Source organism: Mastomys coucha, unplaced genomic scaffold (genome assembly GCF_008632895.1).
Source record: "Mastomys coucha isolate ucsf_1 unplaced genomic scaffold, UCSF_Mcou_1 pScaffold11, whole genome shotgun sequence".
Lineage (NCBI taxonomy): Eukaryota > Metazoa > Chordata > Mammalia > Rodentia > Muridae > Mastomys > Mastomys coucha.
The window spans coordinates 11,344,599-11,364,774 of NW_022196893.1; the positions used below are offsets into that span (position 1 = coordinate 11,344,599).

The following is a 20,176-nucleotide window of genomic DNA, read 5'->3' on the forward strand; positions in this document are numbered from 1 at the left end:
AAAAAGAGCCCTGCAAGTTGTTCTCTGACTCAGCATCCGTGTTGTAGCATACGGTGCACATGGAAATAATAAATAATATAAAATCATAGTAAGCAAATATTTTTAAAAGTTCAGGAGTCTAGTCATCGTGTAGTTATTTGAATCCAAGGTTAGAATAGGTGAGCTCGTGTTTTATAACTGACATCTCTGCTCCGCATATCTCCAGATACAAAGGGGAGCCTCAATTTCACGTGTCTCTGCCTTCTTTTCCTCATTATCATCTTTTTATACTGTTGGAGAATTTTCAGGGAATCGCGGCTTCATTCAACAAACATTTCACTAACACTTATTGAGCAATTGCGTTGTGCCAATACTTGTGCCACACTTGCACAGGGTGCCAAGGTCTCTAACAAAGTTCACAATGAGTTTCAATAGACTTGAGCCAATAAGAATTCAGTAAGTAATGTTTTAAAGTAGTTTTCTTTTTAAGTATACAAGCATAATCCAAAGTTTTAGAGAATTTAATAAAACTACAGTAGCGTACACAATGATAGAAACCTTTGCTCTTCAAAGGTGTTAAGCCTGCATGCATCTCATGAAGAAGGGGAGTTTATGTACAGATTCAAGCAGGGCACGGTGGCACATGCCTGCAATCTCAGCTCTTGGGAGGCAGAGGCTGGATTGGTGCAATTTTAAGGCCACCAGGCCAGCTAGCCAGCTATATAGCAAAACTCTATGAAAAAAAAAAATGTACACATTTAAGGGAAAGTTGAAATGCTAAATGTGCCCCACTCAGGTTTACAAACATAACCTCCTTCACACTTGCTCTCTCCGCTGTATTTCTCTCTGAATTCCTTGTAAGTTGCAGATGAGTGACAGTTTGCTCCTGAATAATTCAGTTCACACCCAAGAACAAGAACATTCTCTTATATAACCACGATGCCATCATTATGCCTATGAAGGCAGGAGTTCTTAATATGTACTACTTAATAGCTAGCCCATACCAGTCTTCCCCATTTTCCTCCAACTGTCATCCATACCATTACTTAAAAAAAAAAAAAAACAGAATCTAATCTTTATATTTCTCTAATCAACACTGGAATTTTTTTTTCCCAAGTTAGGCCAGTGATCTTGCAAAAATGCCCCTACGTCTTGGATTGGCTGTTGCCTTGTGGCTAATCTGTCACCCTGCCTCTTGTTGGTTGCATAAACTCTATGTTAGAACCAAAAGCATATTGAGATCGGTGATTACATTTACTTACTGACTTCTCTGTGTGCATGGGTGTGGACACATATGTGGCGGCACACATGTGGAAGTCAGAGGTAACAACTTCTCCATGTGGGATTCAGGAATCAAGCTCAGGCCGTCAGGCTTGGCGGCAAGCATCTTACTGGCTCATGTTGAGATACTGATTGACCATTTTTCATAAGGTGCCACAGGGGGCTCCATATTGCACTGTATTAGGAGGCGCATTGTGTTGGATTGTTTCACCAGTCACGATGCCAAGTTTGATCTGGCTCTAGGCATTGATTTTGCTCTGGGGATCTCTCTCTCTCTCTCTCTCTGCCTTTCTCTCTCTCTCTCATTATAAGGGTACTTGTTTCCCTCTTACAATTAACAAGTAATTGGAGGGGGTGACACTTTGGCACGGTGCTAACATCCTATTTCCAAATGCTTCCATCTGATGATTTTAGATCCTTGGCTTTGCCTAAATCAATATTCCATCGGTGCTCATATCTATTTTTAATATACTTTGAAGATGCATAAGACATGCTCAGTCACCACTAGTGACAGCAGCTGTATTTATCTGTTGAGTGCACAAGTTCACATGGCAGTAATAATAAGAAGTTACACCGACTGAATACTTGCTGTGGAGCCAGACAGCCTAAATCGCAGCCCGGCCCACCAATTTGCCGAGTGAACTGAACAAAATCCAGTCCTCTCCAGTTTTGTTTCTTGAGCTGCAAAGGAGAGAGAGAGTGGTGAGGAGGTAGTTGGGGTTGTCTGAGGATTGAGTAATTTATACACATTTCCAAAACAGTACGTTGTTGGTGCTGCTGCTGTTATTGCCTTGTGGCCAATCTGTTTCTCTACCTCTCTTTTGCTTGTAAGCTCCACCTCAGGACCTCATGTGCCAATCTAAGGCATAGCAGGCATTAAATTGTTTACTTCCCCTGGCATTGCCAAGAAAGCAACAGAGATGTCATTCTTTCACGCATAAGGAAATTAATGTGAAGAGGCCAGAGTACCTCGCAGAAGGTCACTCACAGTAGGTCACTCACAGTAGAGCCAGAGTTTGACCCCAAGGAGTCTGATTCCAGAACGTTCTCTGTAAAGGCTGGCACGTGGAAGGAGGAATGGATGGAAATCAGCAAAGAGGGCCACATATACCAGGATATGAAGTTGAAAATCTAGCGTGGCTACCCAAACGCATTTCAAGTTTTGATCTTTCGAACAAGAACAACATTCTGTAAAGTGTACATTTGTATACTTGTTACATTTACATCACTTGGGACTTTCCAAGAACATGGAAGGATTGGGAGCAAGGAGAGGAGATCCAGAAGGCAGGAGCAGAAAGTAGAAGAGACTAATGCAAGAGAGGAGGGGTGAGACCTCAAAGCCTCAGGGCAGAACGTGGGATTTTTGATAGAGCCAGGAGGGAGGAGTCTTCATTTTTCCCATTCCTGTATCATAAAAGATTTTACCACTAAACACTGGAATATAAGCCTTGTTCGGTTCATAAAGGCCACGCTGGGCCACCCTGTAGGACAATGGATGTCTGCTGTGGGTAGTAACATCCCTGGCTGGTTATCTCAGGTACTCAGACCTTGCCTAAGTCAATCTGTGACTTCAGAAAAAGCACAGTTTTCGCCAGCCAAAGCCTCCCCAGCCAGGGACTGGTCTGAGCCCTCATTAGCATTACAAGCGTGTTCCAGGGCTGTGCCTATCTGCACCTTAAATTGCTATTAGGGAAAGCTCTCAAGTGTAATTTTCTAAAGAGAACTAAAAATAAGTATGTAGACGAACCCAGCGTTATCAATGCTTGTGCGCTTCCCTTGCTGGCGCAGCTGTGTCGTTTCTGCCTTTTCATGGTTTTGAATGAGAAGCAACCTAATTGATCAATTGGTAATGAAGAACACTTTTTCATTTGTTTTGCTTTGTTTTTAATTCCCCACCCTCAGCCTTCCAGAACCAATGCTTTTAACATGCCAGCCCTACAAATGCTTTATGATTTGAGTCTTTTGTCAAGTGCTTTATGGGAAAATATTAGACACAAACCGCTGAGACCTCAGTGGGAACGTAGGCATTAATAAGTGGATAGTTCTCTTGTTAAGTGGGAATTTCAAGAAGAATCTAAATAAGTAAGAAATATTAACAGGGGAGAACAGGAATCGGGGGGGGGGGGAATCAGTTGATTTGTAACTTGAGATTTCTGTTCATCATTTTATAAGTTGGGGATTTTAGGCCTTCGTAAAGGAGCAAAGTGTGAAGTCAGGGTGAGGGAGAAGGCTTGGTGGGTACCGCACTCGCTACAAAAGGATGAGTTTGGATTCCCAGTTTGCATGACTTGGTAGTTCATACGTGGAATCTCAGAGCTAGGGAAGCCAAGGCAGGGAAATCCCTGGAGCTTGCTGGCCAGCCAACCTCACAAAATCAAACTTCAGGTTCAGTGAGAGACTCTGTCTTCAAACTAAGTAAAATAAATAGGGCAAAAAGCAATTGATGAAGGGCACCTGATGTTGACCTCTGGAAACTACACATATGTTTGCACACACACACACACACACACACACACACACACACACACACACACACACATTAAACTGAAAAGCCTCTCTTCCCCTACATAGAATTGTTATGAAGTATGTATTCTTGAATCGATAAGTGGTTTTAATAGGCACACCTCAGTCATATATTAAACATGGGAAAAGTCACAAGTCTCAACACCTTATATATCAACTTTTTTAATCTCCTGTAAATAAAACTGATAGCCATAAGCCGGGTGGTGGTGGCGCATGCCTTTAATCCCAGCATTTGGGAGGCAGAGTCAAGCGGATTTCTGAGTTCAAGGCCAGCCTGGTCTACAGAGTGAGTTCCAGGACAGCCAGGGCTATATGGAGAAACCTTGTCTCGAAAAACCAAAAAAACAAAACAAAAACAAAACAAAAAGCTGATAGTCATAGCACAAAGTTCTCTGTGGTGAGAGAGGAGGGGGAGGGGAGTGTCACCCCAGGTGAGGGAACACTTGTGCTCAGCCCCCCACCCCTTCACACAGATTCTTCCCTGGCATCCATCCATCAATGCTCAACAGGAAAATGTCTCTAGATTTATTTTACTTTGGGCCTGACAAGATTTTAGAAGCAGGTTTTCTGCACACGAGCTCACCTGGTCTCTGTTGAGGTCTTCAAGGCAGGCAAACCGCACATCTGACCTCTAATTCTTGCAGAGAGGGAAAAGCAAAGTTTGAGTTCTTCACTCAAGGTATTCATGCTGGGACTTCCTCCCTAGGGGTATGTCTTTCTGCCAGCACCAAACCCTCCTTACCTGGCATCTGCAGATCTGGATTCTACCTCTACCTAAAGAGAACTAACTAGCTTTGCAACCTTGAACAGGTCCAAGCTTCTCTGGGCCTCAGTTTCCTCTGGTCAAGTGTGAGGTTAGAACATATGCTCTCAGACACCCTCTAGTTTCCTGCTGAGAATTAAGTATCCCTCCGGGAACAGATGGTAAATGACTCTTTTTTGCCCTCTGTGTCAAGACCCCTCACCCTACCCTGTAAGTCATGAGAGCTGGTGTCTGCTTCCATCTTGACGGATTCCTTTGCAAGATCCAAATGTTATTAGGAACAATAAATACCCGTGGTGCCTCTGCGGGCCACTGTGTGTCATTCCGCCAGCAACCTCATTTGCTGCAGGGCTATTTTACTGCAATTATCTTCTGACCCCTTGCTCCGTGGCACACTATTTTCTTATCCCTCACGGGCAGTTCAGAGTGCAATACGACGTAAGTAATGCTGATGGATTTATTTAGAGCTGATAAGCCCTGTCTCCCCCAAAGAGGTTGTTTCTCTGCAAGGACACAACGCCTTCCACTTGATTTTTCATTAAAAGTTATAGCCTTGGGGTTAAGAAGATGGCTCAAGTGTTTACCACAAGCCTAAGGACCTGAGCTTTGGACCCACTGAAAAGGTTAGGTGTAGGTGTGTGCTCCCGTAATCCTGGTTCTGGGGAAGGAGAGAGAAGAGAATCTGTGGGGCTCACTTGGCTCCCTGGTTTTGTTGAATCAATGAGTTTAATGAAAAGACCCTACCTCACACAGTAAGGTGAAGAGCAATTGAGAAAGACACTGACATTGACATCTTTCTCTCTTTCTCTCTCTCTCTCTCTCTCTCTCTCTCTCTCTCTCTCTCTCTCTCTCACACACACACACACACACACACACACACACACACACACACCTGGACATATGCATGTCTACCTACCCACCCCCACACATATCCTTTAATATCTCTGAAATGGGATTGGCCATTGGAGCATCGTGAGCTGTCATCTCAAAAGCCCTGAGACCAAGGAATGACATAGTGATCCCTTCCCCAAGGGCCATGGGCACAGACAGGTGGCTAGCCCCAGAGGTGACTGCTTGTATTTGTGATTTGCCATTGATGATGGGAAGTCAAGGTTGTGTTTCTCATTGTCTCCCGTTTTAAAGTTTCTAAATTGACTTTAGGTCACGGGGTCATTATCTACATCTTCCGATGAAGTATGTACTTTGTACCATGCCATTCCTTGGACCTATTGGAGATAACTCTACAACCCTACACTAAGCGTGATGGAGCATGAATGAAGTTCCTGTATGTTATGTTCTATGCTCAGCTTCTCAGATGGCTCCTGGTGCCCCATCCACTGCTCTGTCCTTGAACAAAACAACACTGTTCCTTAACCCAACACACAGGAGGCTCTGGAAGTTTCATGCATGACAACCCAAAAAGCTTTTGTCTATCTTAAAACATGCAGTATCTCATTGGGAACATGCCTCACATGGTCCTTTCTTATTTAAACAAATTCATTCTGTGGCATTTTGATTTCTTAGATCAATATTTATAAATAGACCACAGTACACTTTATGAACTAAAGGCCCATACAGCATTGTAAAACATGTGGTACCCCACAAATAAATAAAGGGCAATTGTGAAATAAAAAGCCCCTCCCCCCAGCTAGGGAGGCACCCCGGGTGCCTGGGAGAAGACAGAGGCAGATTTTAGACAGAAAGCTCTTTTCTACAGCAGGATGCGCAGCTTCCACATGGAAATGAAGATGTAAGGTAGTAAGATGTACGCCACAGCCAGCTTTGTCAGCTCCCATTATAGCATAAACCAAAGGGCTGGTTCAGTTATTAGCATCAAGAGAGTAGCCACAATGCTTTGTCATGTAGATGTTATAAAAGATTACCTATCCAGACACTTTCATCATTTGCCTGCCGTCTGCAGAAATTCTCTCAGTCTCTTGTTGATGAGCACCCGGATGAACTAAGAACATTTAGGAAGATAAAGATCAAAACCATAACAGAGTCCTCTTCCCTGGGAACGAATAATCTCTGGAAAAGTAGGAGGAGTGGAAGAAAATGCTTGTGGTGGTGGGAAGTCTGTGACTTCCCAGAGAAACCACAGAGAAAATGGCTAGAGGTTTTTAGGGAAGTCTTCGGAGAGGAGGCATACTTGAGAGCAGGAGGTACTGATGCATCCAGGTGTGTGTGTGTGTGTGTGTGTGTGTGTGTGTATGTATGTAGGTCAGAAGTTGACACTGGGTGTCTTTCTCAGTTACTATCTGCATTTTTTTAGTTTAATTTTATTAACTACATATATATAGGTGTGTGTCTCTCTGTGTGTGCACACCTGTATGTGGTGCCCACAGAAACTGGAGTTGGAGCTATTGGCAGCTGTGAACCACCCAGCATGGGTGATGGGGGCCCAACCCTAGTCCTCTGCTAAAGCAGCAGAGCCCCCTTAACCACTGGGCTGGCTCTCCACCCCTTTACCTTATTCTTTGAAATGAGATCCCTCACTGAGCCTGGAGCTCAGTGATTAACCAGGCTGGTTGTCTGGCTAGTTCTAGGGGTCGCTCTCCTGCCTCTGCTCCATCCAGTGCCGGGATTGCAGACTCTGTGCCTGGCTTATGTGAGACTATGGAGGATCTAAACTCAGGTCCTCGGGCCTGAGAGACAAGGGCTTTGTCAACTGAACCAGTTCGCTGGCCCCATCCTGAACTGTTTATATGATGTCAAGGAAATCATGAGAGAAATGGGGTATAATTTGCTGAAAATGTTTATTTTGCAAGCAAAATGTGAGAAGATCCTCATGAGGTATTTTTACATTGGGGATCCAGTAATTAAGTTTCTGCAACTGGAGCTCTTTTGAAGAGGAACCTCTCTCTTCCCTATTCCATCATGTCTCTTGGAGTCTTCTTTAAAAAAAAAAAAAAAAAAAAAAAAAAAAAAAAAAAAAAAAAAAAAAAAAGGAATCTTGGTCGGTTTCCTTCCTGGGCCACAGCTTTGCATGCTGCCGTTATTTGAAGTGGCCCTCTCCGGAAGGATTTCAATTTAGAACTCTTCTTCAGCCAAGATGCCCAGAATGGAACAGAGCTCTGACAGTGCAAATGCCACAGGGTGATTCTTGTCTGGACCTTCTCCCTCTGTGTCTATTACACAGCCCACGACTGCATTAGCCCTGTGGTGGTTATGTCACAGTGCTGACTCATACCGAAACCATGGTCAGCTAGAACCCAGAGTTCTCATGTGCCTAGGACTCATCTCTCTCTCTCTCTCTCCCTCTCTCTCTCTCTCTCTCTCTCTCTCTCTCTCTCTCTCTCTCTCTCTCTCTCTCTTCCTCTCCCCACCTCTCTCCCCCTTTGTGTGTGTGTGTGAGAGAGAGAAAGAGAGAGAGAGAGAGAGAGAGAGAGAGAGAGAGGCACAGAGGTTTCATAGTGACATTTATGCTTATTACATCTGACTATAGTGAAAGCAAAGCAACCTGTCAGAATATTCCCAACCAGGCAGATTAGTTTTGCCCCTCCTGGGGAAATCAAGCTGGGGAGGGGACAGTGAGGGCTCATCCGATAGTGCAGCAGCACAGCTAATCTCATACTGATCCCTGGCCTCAAAGGCTTTAGAACTGAGTTCTCTTTCCTATCTGTGAGTCATCTGCAGCCCTGGAGAACTTGGGATCTTTAGCCAGGCTAGGACCTCATTGTAAGACACTAACAAATGTGAGTGGTCATTTCCTCTCCAAGGTTACACAAAGACTTAGGTGTATATAAAAACCCAAAGTCAACGTTAACTCGAGCAGTATCATGTGAGAGGAGGAGAAGTTTTGTGCCAGGCATTGGGCAGCTTTCAGAAGATCTGATTACACTTATCGCGATGTGTTACGGCTAGTGGGCATCACTTGTGCAACTACATTAAAGATATGACTGGATTATCTGATTGGGTGTTGTAGTAACATTGTATGGGGTTAGTATAATTTTTGAGTAAAGTTATTTGCCATTTGAGTAAATGCCTTTCTTCTTCATGAAATGAATTGGAGGTGACTCTTGAATGGTATAAAGAGCATGCGAATTAGAGATGACTTTCATGTAACCAGGGCCAAAAGCACAGGCTCTCTGTGCTTTAACTGCCATGATGAATGTCTTTGTCATGCTCCTGGAGACTCTCCAACGTGACTGAGGATGCTAGATATATTAAAAAAAAAATGGTCAGCATTTGAGAGGTAGAGGCACATGTGGTCTATATAGCAAGTTCAAGGCCAGCCTGGGCTACATAGTAAGACACCATACTAGAAAGAAAGAAAGAAAGGAAGGAAGGAAGGAAGAAAGAGAGAAAGAAAGAGAGAGAGGAGGGAGGGAGGAAGGAAGAATGAGAAAGAAAGAAAGAAAGAAAGAAAGAAAGAAAGAAAGAAAGAAAAGAAAAGAAAAGAAAAAGAGAAAGAAAGAAAGAGAGAGAGAGAGGGAAAGAGGGAGGGAGGGAGGGAGGAAGAACAAAAGAGAAAGAAAGAAAGAAAGGAAGAGAGAGAGAGAAAGAAAGAAAGACAGGGAGAGAAAGAAGGAAAGAAAGACAGAAAGGAAGGAAGGAAGAAGGACAGACAGAGAGAGATATAGAGAGAGTAGAGATTAGGTTGACACGAAAAGTAAGAGAACTGCAATCTCCTCTCTGTGTGTGCATGTGCAGGGTGCTACAGGTGTGTGCAGATGTGCATTCGTGGAGGCCAGAGGTTGATGTCAGCTATGTTCCCGAACCGTACTCCACCTTATGTTTTGAGACAGTCTCTCACTGAATCTGCAGCTTACCAGTTTAGCCAGCAAGACCTGGAGTTCTTGTGTCTCTGCCCCTCCAACCCTGGGACTCATCCTCATGCAGCAAGTACTTCACAGACTGAGCCATGGCCCCAGCCAAGAAATACTTTAAGCAATAAAACATTCAAACATGGGCTAGAGAGATGGATCAACAGCCAAGAGACTGATTGCTCTTCCAGGGGACTCAGGCTCAATTCCCAGCACCCACATGGCAGCTCACAACTATCTGTAACTCCAGTTTCAGGGGATCCAATGCCTTCTTCTGGCTTCTGTGAGCACTAGGCATGTACATGATACACAAAGATGCAGGCAGACGAAACATACACACACACACACATGTACATATATATGTATGTATATATACACATAAAATATATAATGGGTAGTACATATAATATATGCATGTAAACTGTAATTTTCCATTGGGCTAGGATGTGTTTCAGTGGCAGAGCACTCCCCTGGCATGCTTAAGACCCTGGGATTCCATCCACAGCACTGAAAAGGGAATAAAAACCACCACCACCCAAACTGCACTGCAGAAAATGAATTGAATAATAAAAACTTTAGATCAAGTGGCTGTCATCATGCCTTCACCTCTCTTTTCTGTTAATAGTTCGAATGAAGGCTGGGCGGCGGTGGCACACGCCTTTAATCCCAGCACTAAGGAGGCAGAGGCAGGTGGATTTCTGAGTTCGAGGCCAGCCTGGTCTACAGAGTGAGTTCCAGGACAGCCAGGGCTACACAGAGAAATTCTGTCTTGAAAAACCAAACCAACCAACCAAATATATATATATTCGAACTATTTTACATATATATATATATATACACACACACATATATATATATGTAAAATAGTTCGAATGAAGGACAAACACCTTGAGCTTACTGGGTCTCTTAGACTCCCGGAAACCTCTGAAAATCTGAGCCAACTAGAAATTTGAAGATCATCATTTTAGGCTGAAACGGAGAGCTAATGGGTAACTTAGACAATTATATAATTTCAATCTGATACAAGTGTGTATTTTAAAACACCCGTGTACAGTTTACCTCACCGCAAAAAAACATGCCGCGAGTGTCCCCCACTTCTCTAACCTGTCATTCTAATGCAAACCTTAACCTACTTGCTGTGATCTCGAGACCAGGAAGCTCAGCAGTCCCTCCTTCAGCCCTCAGGAGCATCCGGGACCTGGAGCTTCTGTGCTTGGTGCAGCAACCTGATCCAGGATCAGCAGCATTCGCTGCCTGTGAGCGCGAGAGAAGGGATCTGAAGTCAGTTCCTTCCAACATACCAGAAAGTAAACATGAATAAAAAGAGAGGCTCTGGGTCCCTTTCCCAAACCTCCTGGAGCTGATTTCAAATTTCAAAAAGCCCCCCTCCCCCATGGCTCTTGTGCGTGGTGACATCTGGCAAGGCCTGATGTAGGCTAAAGAGATTTCACTGGGTTTGCCCACCCTGCATCCTAACACAGTTTACCAGCCCCCTGTGGTATTTTTGAGAATATAGAGAGTCCTTAGTTATGACTTTACCAGATTTAAATGTTCCCAGTACGCACAGCCTTTTCTCAAGGTGTCTATCACTGGCTTTCAAATACCCTTGCCTTACTAGGTCTTTGCAGAACACATGTCTAGGAGGAGTGCTTGGCGATGCCAGGAGATTCTTCTGGTTGTCATCACTTGGACATGCGGTGCTGCTGGAAGGTAGAAGCTGGAGACATTGCTAAGCGGCACTGCACAAAATGGTCCCCACAGTTGCTGGCTTAGATGCCAATGGTAACAAAGTTGGGAAAACCCTTCTGTAGGGGACTAGTGGGTGCCATGCATATGGCCAGGGAAAGGAAAACACACCGGCTAGAGTACTGTTGGGGGCCTGGGAAGGGGACAGAGAGTTAGAGAATCCTACTGTAGATAAGAGGAGGCATCTTGGACAGGTCATAGCCAAAGCTTTATGCACAGTCAGTTTTGGTAGCAGGGATGCGATTCAGGGATTAAATGCCAGGTGACTGCCACAGGAGGGCTGGGTAGGGTGAGCTGGAGGGAGGGCGGGGGGGGGGGGGGGGGGGGGGGGGGGGGGGGGGGGGGGGGGGGGGGGGGTGCAGGCCGTAGACTGGATACTTTCTTATCAGTCCAACATCCTGTAAGGCCTGGAAAACAAAGAGTACAGAACTGATAGCAGCGAGTAGCAGGAGGGATTTCAGGTAAATCCAGGAAGAAGGTGCTTAAGGAGGAGGCAGAATCCACTGGCTAAAACTGGGCCACCTGAAAGCCATGCCAGCTGCAGAGGGTGACCCGTGGTAGGGTCAGCTAACATGTTCAGCTCCAGTGAGCTCTTACTCCCTCCCCATCCAAGAGAAGCTTCTGCTGAGTCCACAGTATGGTTGACTTGCAAGAAGGGGTCCAGTGCACTGAGCTATGGAGAAAAGCAGCCAAGAAGCAAGCTGAGTCCTGACCTTCCCTACTGGGGAAAAAAAAAAAAAAAACAAAAACGGTGGGATGAGAACTGGAGAGGTACCCCTCCCCCAAGTTGTTTCCCTCCAACAGTGAAGCTAAGACATTTCAAAAGATTATCTCCCCTTCAACCTTAAACTTTGCAAGAAAGACTTCCCAAGGACCTGTGGGTTCCTTGGAATCCATCCAATTCACCACAATGTCCCCGCCCCCCCCCCCAGCTGCCCCTTTGTCTGATTACAGAGTCACAGATCCATTAGCACTCCCCCAAGTGTCTCTTGCCAACCTATGCACCCTGTCCGTTGTGACCCTCTGACCCTCTACAAGTGTTACATCCTCAAGATATTTATTAGATGTATCCTGTGTGCAGACTGCCCTTTTGGCCATGGAAAGTGAAGAGAGAACAGAAAAGAGCATTTGCTTCTTTGTTGCTTTTTATTCTCTCTCACCTTCCTTCTCCAGGGAGTTATAGCTCTTGGCTGAGTTTATAGTCTGGCTGGTACAATCATCCTTAGGCTAAATTTCACAGCAACATCTCCATTGTCCCGCAAATGTTTTCCCTGTGACCCTTGTCTAAGGACAGAGAGTTCACTGTCTTCGACAAGTGTTCTTATGTGAATTTCACTGTAAATAAACCAGAGATCAGTGCCTCACTTGGGCTCTGGAGACCACACTCCACTGCCGTGTGGGTTTTGATTCAAATGAGCTGCAGAGGGATTTGTGCGGCTGAATTCGCAGCAACTGGATTAATCTCATTTCATATCGAGTCTCTAAGTAGGGAAGTAAACTGATTTTCGGATGCTGCCAACATCCATCAGATTTATCCTGGCTAAATTGCAACAATAACAGCGTCCTGATTGTTTTCCCTTCCACAAAGCAGTTGCCAAAGTGTACCACTTTAGGATGGGCTTTTTATGATAGATGGAATGTTCCAGAATGAGACAGAAGGCAGATACATCAAACAGATGAGCATGCCTCTCTGGGCAGATCCTGAGGTCCAGTTCTTGAATCCCTAACTATATACATAAAAAAGTTACTTTTTAGAGTTGAGTATGGCAGTACATACCCATAATCTCTGCACTTGGGAGGGCAGGCCAGGAGGATCAGGAGCTCAAGGCCACCCTGAACTAGCACGCTCACAGCCATCCTGGCTACAAGTGACCTTCTCTCAAGGCCAAAATGATCAATCCTCTCTCTCTCTCTCTCTCTCTCTCTCTCTCTCTCTCTCTCTCTCTCTCTCTCTCTCTCTCTCTCTCTCTCTCTCTCTCTCTCTCTCTCTCTCTCTCTCTCCCCTTCCCTCCCTCCTTCTCTCTCTCTCTCTCCCTCTCTCCCTCTCCCTCTCCCTCTTCCTCTCCCCCTCCCCCTCTTCCTCTTCCTCTCTCCCTCTCCCTCTCTCTCTCTTTCTCTCTCTCTCTCTCTTCTATCTCCCTCCCCATTCTCTCTGTCTCTATGTCTCCCCTCCTCCTCTTCCTCTTCCTCCTCCTCCTCCTCCTCCATTTCTGAAATTTTTGAATTGTCATAGGGCACTGTTCAAGCTACACACTAGCCCTGCCGGTAGCTGTGTCCAGCACTCAGTGTGTGCCTACTGTGTATCTGTACCACACTTCGGCTCTTCTGCTTTCTTGCCTGGTTCAGGATCACCCTTCTTCTGTGTATTGTCCCCTTCAACATCGGTCAGTTCCCAAAGCCACCATCTCAGCCTCCAGGGCCTCCCCGGGTCTGTCTGTGTTGGGCCCTCGCCTTCCATTCCTCCTGAATCGCTGGCTGCAGCTGGCCCGTGCTACCAGGGCAACATGACTGTTGCTGGAAGGTGCTGCTTTCTCCAGTGGGTAGATTCTCTAACCAGCAGCCATTGTTAAAAGGAAGAGCTTTCAGAGATGCGTCTGGGATGGCACGGGGCTGTTATAGAGAGCAAATGTGATAATGGGTATAAAAAAGCAATTTGTAAACTGCAACATGCTCTCTAAAAGAAATTGTGGCTGTATTATATGACTTTAGGGTTTAGAAGGCAACCGGATGAGATATAAAATTCAGCAAGGCTTCTTCCGTAGCAGAGCTGAAATAGAAAATTACAGAATTTAGGACATTGACCCTTCCATCCATAAGCCTGCAGGCTTCTCAACAGGTTTTTCTGGGGAAAATACACCAGTGGAGCTGAGTACACACTCACTACTGCAGAACAAAGGGCCTCTCTGTTCTCGCTGGGGGAGCCGAGGACCCTCACAATACCTTCCAAGCCTTCAAGGGCTAGCCTCAAACCCATACCCTCTTCCCATTCCCCTCCAAGATGGAAGCATTCTGTTTGTCCAGATAGTCTTGTCAGGGTTATGTTACAGTTGTACAGCTTCGGAGTCAACTGTGAACAGCTGATGTGCAGAGAGGCCTAGACCTCTGCCACAGCCCTCAACTCCCTCAGCACTGCTGGACCACCCTGTAAGGCAAGCAGAGACAATGCCTCACACCAGTGAAAGGAGAGAACTGTGTTGACCAAAAGGGTCTTGCAGAAGAGCTTGCCCTCGGTTTGGAGGCCTGTCCCTCGTCCCACCCTCTGAAATACATAGGGTTTATGAAATAGACTCATAAAAATCCTATGAAGAGTGGAGTACAGAACAAAGTAAAACAAAACACCAAATTGCATGTGAGAGTCATGCATGGTGGCTTACGACAGCACTCAGGAGGCAAAGATAGATCTCTCTTAGTTTGAGGCCAGCCTGGTCTACATAGCCAGTTCTAGGTCACCCAGGACTATGTAGTGAGACCCTATCTCAAAAAAGTACACATTTATCTCAGCATTTAGCCCTTTATCCCAGCACTAGAAAGGGTGCAGCAAGAAGGTCCTGAGTTCAAGGGCGAGTGGTCCAGGATATACAGTAGAACTGTCTCAAAAAAAAAAAAAAAAAAAAAGAACAAGCTAGATGAGGTGGTGTGCATACCTATTATCCTAGCATTTGAGTGGCCAAGGCATAAAGATCTTGCCATTCAAGGCCAACCCGGGCTACGTAGTGAGTTCTAAGCCAGCCTGGGCTATGTAGCAAGACCCCCCCCCCAAAAAAAAACTCATATGTAAATATTATAACATAAAAATTATACTCTGTATTTGTTTATATGTTTTCTATTTTTTGAACTGAGCATAAAAATACCACATCAGATCTAAAGGTTAAAGTTGAACATGCTTTCTGGTACCTTGATTTTTCAGCTTAAAAGCTTCCCACACTTTGAACAGTGAGTGGCATCCTTTGCTTCCCAGCTTGGTTCTGGTTCATCTGACTGAACGTGACACCCCGTAGGATCATGGGCTCCAGAGTTACACTGCACACAATGTAAGCTGAGCTGCCTGCTCCCTTAGTGGAAATAATTTGTAAAAAATGTGAGAAAACATTACTTTTTAGCACATGAAAAAATATTGGTGCTAGAGAAATGGCTCAACAGTTAATAGCATAGACTGTTCTTTCAGAGGACCTGAGGTTGGTCACAGACAGACAGGCAAACAAAAAGACAGACAGACACACATACACACACACACACACACACACACACACACATACTCATGCACCACTATAAAATAAATCTTTTTTTTTTAAACCTTACTTGGGTGTGATAATACACCCTTCTATTCTCAGCACCTGAGAGGCAGAGGCAGCATCACATACAAATCAAGGCCAGCCTGGGCTAAATATCAAAATCCTCTCCACACATACCTGAAAGCAAATCCCTGGGCTGGTTGTGGCTGGTTGTGTGTGTGTGTGTGTGTGCATGTTTGTGTATATGCACAAATGTGCAAGTGCACACAGAGGCCAGAGGATGATGGTGGGTGTCTCCGCCTTATTTTTGAGGCAGAATCCTTTAAGCCTCTGTCTATCCATCTTCCCAGCTCTAGGATTACAGGCACACCCAGACTGACTGTGGGTACTGGGCGTCATGTCTGGGTGGCAAGCATTTTAGGGACTAACACACACACACACACACACACACACACACACACACACACACACGTACGTCATCGTCATCATCATCATCCCTGTTTTGTTATTTTAATTCACTAGCAAAGCAGACATTTCATATTTTGGCCAGATGACTTTTCAAGGAATCATCTTTTAAAAGGTTAACCATAGAGCAACTGCCAAGTGCATGATATGTGTTCAATACATGTTTTGTTTTGCTTTTTTTAAAGACTGCGCTCTCCCAGACATAAGACAACTCAGGTCATTTAAAACGGCAGTCGACAAGAACAGCTTCTGATTGCTTCTCTTTTTGGTGCATGTTAGAAATCATTTTCAGAAATGGGAAGTTGGAGGAAAGAGGCAGAAGTACTACAGCCCCTGTATTGTTGAGGACAGACTGGGATTGTGGTGGTAGTGCTGCGGTGCATGCTTGCGTGAGGGATTTATTGCTAGCCGGGATTAGAACTGTGTTGTTAATGTAATGAAGGATTGATTGGCTCAGAGCCCTCACCTCACCCTGAGCCAACTTCTGAAGCAGGGCTCCTGCCCGTTCAGCAGCATCCCCAGCCATCAGTAATTCTACGTGACGTGACGCAGTCCTGGCACAGACCCTAACCTCAAACCCCAGACAACTTTCCTAACAACACACCTCCCCATCACCTGCCAGCAGCATCCTGTTCGCCTCAACATTCCCCCAAACCCTTTAAACCAAGGAGCCTTCAGTGAGTTAAAAAGGGAAATGCAGGATTGCCTGGCTCTATCGGTATTCATATCTTTGTCAACTTGAATCAGAATCTGAACAAAATCCCTGCAACCCTTGCTCCTGAGATGTGCTAATTCTTCCCGCCGCTCTAACTGCTCGCCTCTGGGTTGTGTGAGCGGCAACTGATCACCTCTTGGTGCATTTAGAGCTGTTCTTGCCCTAGACAGTGGGGTTGTAGAACCCATGAGTTGGGGTTAGGTTCCCACTGGACAGCACAAATCAGGCAGAACCAAGAACGCTCTACCCAAAAAGGAAAAGAAAAATCCAAGGAACAGCCTTGGCTCTGAGGGAGAAGTTCCGGTGGGTACTGAACTTGTGTTGGAGTCTCAGCTCCTCCTTTGCCCACGGGTTTGGCTCAGATAAGTGATTTAGACATAGAAGGGTTTGTGGTTCTCTTTAAAACTGAAAGCAATTCTGTTTTCTCAGAATTGTGTGTGTGGCATGGTTGCTGTCCCATCTCCAAGTTAACCAAACCTCAATAATATCCTTTCTGACTTGGGCTCCTAAAGCATTTTAAGATGTTGACTGTTTATCCACACAACAGCAAATGGTACAAAGGATGCCTGTTCTCTAGGAGAATGGTTAACAAATAGGGGGAAAGTGGGGTTCAGTAGAAGTGCTATAACACACGGCTTGTTCACCCTTCTTTGACCAGTCACATGTCTTAGGTTACTGTAGAAGATAGACTCTTCCCTCTCTGGTGCTGGGAATGGGATTTAGGGTCCCACATAGGCTAGCATACTGCCATCAAGATATTCGCTATTTATTCCCAGCCCACCCTTGCTTTTTGAGACTAGGTCTCATGTAGTCCAGGCTGGCCTGGAACTCATTATATAGCTGAAGATAACCTTGAACTTCTGATCCTCTTGCCTCCTAAAGGCTAAGAGAGTACAGATGTGCACCACCACACACAGTTTCTGTGGTGTTAGGAATCAAACCAAGACTTCAGGCTTGCCAAGCGAGCATTCCTCCATCTGGGCTACATCCCCAGCCCTGAAGCATCTTATTTTGTGAGTGGAAAACAGAATTCATGCTACCAGCTCAGCTGTCTTGAAATTTGCTGCTAAATTTGGAATCAACCACAACTCTTATCGAAACCTTTTATGAAGGCTATTACAGATGATAATAATGAAGTTCTTCTGGGATGCCCAAAAGTTATCTTTTTTGAGTTCATTACAGGGCACACTGATGCTCTAACTGGGCTCTGAGTAATTGGCACCTTTGGGAAAGAGCCTGCCTGGTTGCTATTCACCTTGTTTTGTTAGTCTGTAATGTGTTTTAATGTGCAGAGTTATATTATATAAACAATAATCTTTCATTATTATAATAACATTTTCCCATAATTGCAAAAATATTTCTGACCTGAATTTATTCCTGTCGTGGCCATGTGAGCAAGCAGAGTCTTGCTTGCCTGTGAAATATATTAATAATATATTAATTAGCTTCCCAGCTCTGCCCAAACAAGGAACAGGAAAGATTTATCTAAATCATGAGAACTGAAATGAAGCCAACACTTTATTAATTATAGTTTAAGGGACAGCCTCAGAATTTAAGTAGCACAGCAAAATTCAGACCTAACTTTTGAGAGGAGATAACAGAAAATACCACTCAATTAACAAAACACTTATTTAGCATCTAGCAGGGGAAAATTCTGGAAGGTCAAAGAGGCTAAGACATAAAATTGGCCAATTTCATTTTATGGTCATAGTTAAAAGGCAATAAAAGGCAAGGTCATAGAAGTGTTTTGATTTACTGTCAATTAACCTCAAAGTATTGGGTTGAGCTGTATGAAATTGATAAAATCTGACTAATTTTTAATGCCCCCAAAGTGGCCACTTGCTGGATTCGACCTTATACAGAGGCACTTTTGGCATACTGTCCCAGCACCTAAAACATAATGCTCTTTTCATTTTCTGTATATATCTTTATACTAAATGGTTCATCACTGGCAGAAGCAGCCATTGTAAGAATGGTGGCTGCTCGGTGACTCTAGGTCAGGGATTTGGTTCTTGCTTCTTTATATATAGTCAGTCCTGAGTCACCAATAGCATATGCTTTGAAGTTTCAAAGTTTCTCATTACATTAGACTCATCTCTTGATTCTACTTAAGAGTCATTGCTTCTACCACGGACCACCTGCCAGTCATTCCCCAGCCTCACTCTCCAGTGACACTTCGGCTGTTACTGTCACACAGAACCTTCATCTCCCTTCCCACCCACCGGGCAGAGATACTTCAACCTCTCTTCCTGAAATGCCCATCTTCAGAGATTAAGCCATGCATTCCGATAAGTGCACCCTCTCTGTTCTCTCAACCTTTACTATAGACCAAGCATCTGCTTTTAATAAGTTTGGGGATAGTCCCCCTAGCAAACATTAAATTACCTCATTAAAGATGTATGCAGCCAGCTGATGCCAGCTCCTGCAGCATCTAAGGAAGAATGTAACTAGTAAATAAAAAGTCTGTTGAGTACACTAGAAGGGGCAGGTGATATGAAATATATCAAATGACATACAGGGAATGGGCCACGGGTCCTCCATGTAGAAGTCCTTTATCAATCAAGGTGAGTCTCTTTTGCATCACTTCCTGGCATGTCATATGTGCTGTGTGAAGGACAAAATCCACATTGGCCGGTGACAGTTCTAGAAGGTTCTCATGAGCTGTGCTCCTCCCAATTTCTCGTTACATCATCTCTGCTATGGAAATTGGATCTATGTGAATAATGGTCAAGCAGATAAGGGCGGTCCCAGCGGATTAAAGTTAAGCTCCGTTTGTGAACTTGGATCACCAGTTCAGTGGTGTCAGGTTCTGAATTCTCTGGCTGTCCATTTAGGATTGCTGGGGACCACACTTAAAAAACTACTCTAATGGAGAGTCAGCTCTTTTTTTTTTTTCTTCAGGTTCTTATCAACTGCCTTCCCTTCACAATATGTACATTAGCATACATAACGCTATCTACCTGAAACCATCCACACCCTTCCCACGCATTGATCTACAGAATATTGCCACTGTTATATTTATTAAAGAGAAGAAAACAGCCATGTAGGCTGTGTGCATCTTTAATCCCAGCACTAGGGAGGGAGAGACAAGCAGATCTGTGAATTGAGGTTAACAGGCTACATAATGAGAATCTGTTGAGAAAGAGAGAGAGAGAAAGGGACAGACAGACAAGACAAAACTGAGGTCAGAAAAATTATGTAAGCTCCTAAAACTCAGGGCCTTAAACAGGGTGTCAATAATTCATCTGATTTATCCTGGGAACTCAATGTTGAAAGCAAATGCTTCTCCAAGCATTTGTGGGGCCAAGGTGTGACAGATTTATCACCTTGCCTTCCCATGTATCAGTGAGGCTAGATCCAGGGACACTCGCTCCAGGGACACTATGTTCTTCTCTCTCAGGAAGACCCACTTGCCCCTGTACCCCCAGCACACACAAGGGACTCATGCACTGCCTGTAACATTCTTTGCTAAGTCACATCTAGCCCTCCCTACATCTTATCATCACCCTGCTGAGGTCCAGACACTGTCAAGAAATCGATCTCCGCTCTCTTTCCCGTTATGCCCAGCATGCAAGTGCTGATGACGTGACTTGGTGCAAAGCACACTAACAGAAGTTATCTCAGTCAACCTGAGAAATCGGATGACTCATTCACACCCTTCTTGAGGGGCTCCTGTGGGCCGCTGCAGTTCTCCTGAATTGGCCCC

General features: G+C 44.7%; 1 protein-coding gene and 1 long non-coding RNA gene across 3 annotated transcripts in view; one reads left to right on the forward strand and one right to left on the reverse strand.

Moving 5' to 3' along the window:
- Positions 1-20,176, forward strand: part of Grap2 (GRB2 related adaptor protein 2) — a 78,577-nt gene that overhangs the window by 2,427 nt on the left and 55,974 nt on the right. The window lies entirely within an intron of this gene.
- Positions 13,434-19,159, reverse strand: LOC116076191. The gene is made up of 4 exons (XR_004112854.1): positions 18,856-19,159; positions 17,836-17,884; positions 14,953-15,110; positions 13,434-13,825 (listed from the first exon to the last, which is right to left on the reverse strand). It is a non-coding gene; the product is annotated as an uncharacterized LOC116076191 (long non-coding RNA).